Here is a 2,983-nt window from a genome sequence, read left to right as displayed (position 1 = left end):
TTCTCTCCGTATCTAGTGGATTTCCGGGAAAAATCAAAGTGTTCAGAATTGGATTCTGACGATCTTTACATACACTTATATACCACATAGAGTACTAATAATATCCCATAAGATCAATAACAGAACCCCTACATAGCGTGGCATGAACAGTTTTCTCATTCAGCAAAAACACTATTCATAAGGGTTTCAAAAATTTCCAAAAATTGGGGTTATTACATAGGATCCACTGTAGCTTCCTCTTCCCATTCTCTAAAATCACTTTCCTCTTCAGCTTCAAATAAACGATCTTTATCTTCCAAGACTGGTTCAGTGGGAATGTCAAAAATATCAAAGTCATCATGTTCTCCAATGTAGTAGACATCATCAGCCTTTCCTTTGTCTCCAGCAGAGGTATCTTTTTCTTTCCCCTTTCCACTACTCCCTTTCTTCTCCCCCTTAGTTGAGGGATCCTCTACTGACTTTCCTTTAGAACCTCCATGACCTCCATCATCTCCAGAGCCTGAGCCTCCACCAGACGGCCCTTCAAAGTAAGTTCTTTGTTCTTCATTAGGGCAGTGAGAATTCTTGATCATGAAATATAAGTGTTTCATTCCTTCATTAAGATGTTCCATGCTCGTTTCTATCTTTAGAAATCTGGAGGAGTCCAGTGCATGATTCATTTGAACCAGGTCTTCAAGAGAAGTCATTCTTGTATGTAGAGAGCAGAAGTTAGAAATGTCATCAGCTGATAAAGTTGGAGTTTCCTGAATGGAATTGAGCTTTGGTGTGACAGTGTTCTTGAGATCTAAGATATCATTCCTGATGAATGCCAGCTGATTGTTGACAGAGGTGGAAGAAGAAGACCGTTCAACCACTTGTGCTTTGTATGCTTGAGCCTCAGCTTGGCTTTTAGCAAGTTCTTCTTTTAGAGCAGCAATTTGAGCTAACAGGTTTTCAGTGTCTGTGTCTGTGTGTGCTCTCACCTGAATTTCACTCGTGTTTGGTTCACTCACCTCACGTGCTTGTGTTTCTCTCAATATAATTGCTCATGAGGAGTCTTCCTGTTGTTGTTCTTCTGTACCTGCAGTTAAAATCACCCTAGCCTCTTCAAGAGAGGTCAGTGGTGGTGCAATGGGAATTCGCGAGTCCCGATCCTCAGTCAAACCTATCATTTCATGTGAAATAGATGTCTGAATTGCTTCAGGGATAGATTGACTGAGTTGCCCTCCACTTTCTCCAGATAAATCTGCGAGTGGAGAATCCCGTGAGGGAGCCAGAGGTGTTTGATCTGGGAGGGGAGAAAATGACTCTATTAAGGGTGGCTAAGAGTCAGATTTTCCCTCAGAAGCATGTGACTGCTCTTCTGCCGTAACTATGGCAGGCACTGTAACAGACTCTATGTGCACTCCTTGCTCTGTGTCCTGAGTATCATCTGTGGGTATGTATGGTTCTATTGTGAGTAATGGAATTGTGCTTGACTCAGTACAAGATGCCATGGCCCTATGGCGAATTTCAATAGATTCATCCTGTTGAGAGAATGTCTCTAGTAACTGTTCATTGGCCATTTCAAAGTCCATGTCCTGTTGGGAGGACAAGGATGGGCTTTCAGATGCCTCAGTATATGTTCTTCTTTTCTTGGGAGGAGGCAGAGCTGAGGGTTCACTCACATTTAACAATACACTACTTCCTATTAACCTTCTGGGTAACATTTTAGACAGTGGGGGAGAGGTTGAGATAGGTTGTGACTCTGTGTTTGGCTCTATGACCTGGGATTGAAGATGTGGTTCTACAACTTCATGGTCAGTCCTATCGACCACTGGGGGTCTTTCAACAGAAGTAGGAATGGAGTGAGAGTGAGGAATTACTACCTGTAATGGAAGAGCATCTGATGTTGGAGGAGCCTGGGTGGCTTGAACCACTGGAGGTTGAGGTTGTTATTCATGATCGGGAAGATTGAAAATAGGTAAGGGAATATAAGTGGCCATAAAAGAAGATACAAGTACTGGAACTTGCATGAATTTGAAGGTTGTGTCTCGACGGGTGTAAATCTTTTTGCTTACAGGAGGGGGTTCGGTTACTGCAGAGTTAGCAAAAAGGGCTTTGTGCTCAGGTGTGAGAAGATGATCTGCTATAAGCATGAGAAAACGAGCATAGTAACATGATACCCTACGATTTATAGAATGATCACGTAAAGCAGTAGTGAGACGTCTCAAGAGAATGGGAAAAAGTAGTTTGCCAAAATTGATCATTTGATTGAAAACAACCACAAGACCAATATACTGCAGAGTGGAAGTGATGTTATGAAAGTTGGATTTAGTGCAGTTGGCAAACACTTTAGAAAGTGTATCGAAGAAAATGTCCCATTCAGACACCAAATTGGATTTTGAAAGTTTGGTTAAATTGATCACCCCCTGATAGTGAATAGCATGGAAAAAGTTTGTGATATCATTTTCAGAGGGCAAATTACAGAAATTATCCAATGGAAAATTTAACGCTTGATTGACGACTGTTTCATCAACTACATACTGTGTGTTTGCCACGGTGAATGAAAAAGATTTTGAATCATCGGCCACAGTAGAGGTTGTGCAAATCAGTCTAAGCAGATCGACATTTAAAATCATATTTGATTTAATAGCAGAGCTAACAATCGAATGGTCATTTAAAAATCTAATCCATGGCTTAAATTTTTCCACATCACATTTTTCTGGATTAAAATAACCAACCTGATTATGCGCGACAATTTGGAAATTGAGAGCCATTTAAAATAATAATAAGACACACACTTTCATAAATTTAAGAATAATATTAAGAAAATTCGAATTAATTAAATTAATTTAATAATTCGAATTAAATTAATTATAATCGAAAAATTTAGACATAATTGTATCTCGTTAAAATTCTTAACTCACAAACGCAGATTTGAAAAGCCAAAAGACACAAAACAAAAATTAAAATTAAAATTAAAAATACCCAAAATCAATAAACACAATGATTCGAAAAAAAA

This window comes from Apium graveolens, chromosome 4 (assembly GCF_009905375.1).
Source record: "Apium graveolens cultivar Ventura chromosome 4, ASM990537v1, whole genome shotgun sequence".
Classification (NCBI taxonomy): domain Eukaryota; kingdom Viridiplantae; phylum Streptophyta; class Magnoliopsida; order Apiales; family Apiaceae; genus Apium; species Apium graveolens.
The sequence above is the reverse complement of the archived record's forward strand: the minus strand, read 5'-3'. Positions refer to the sequence as shown.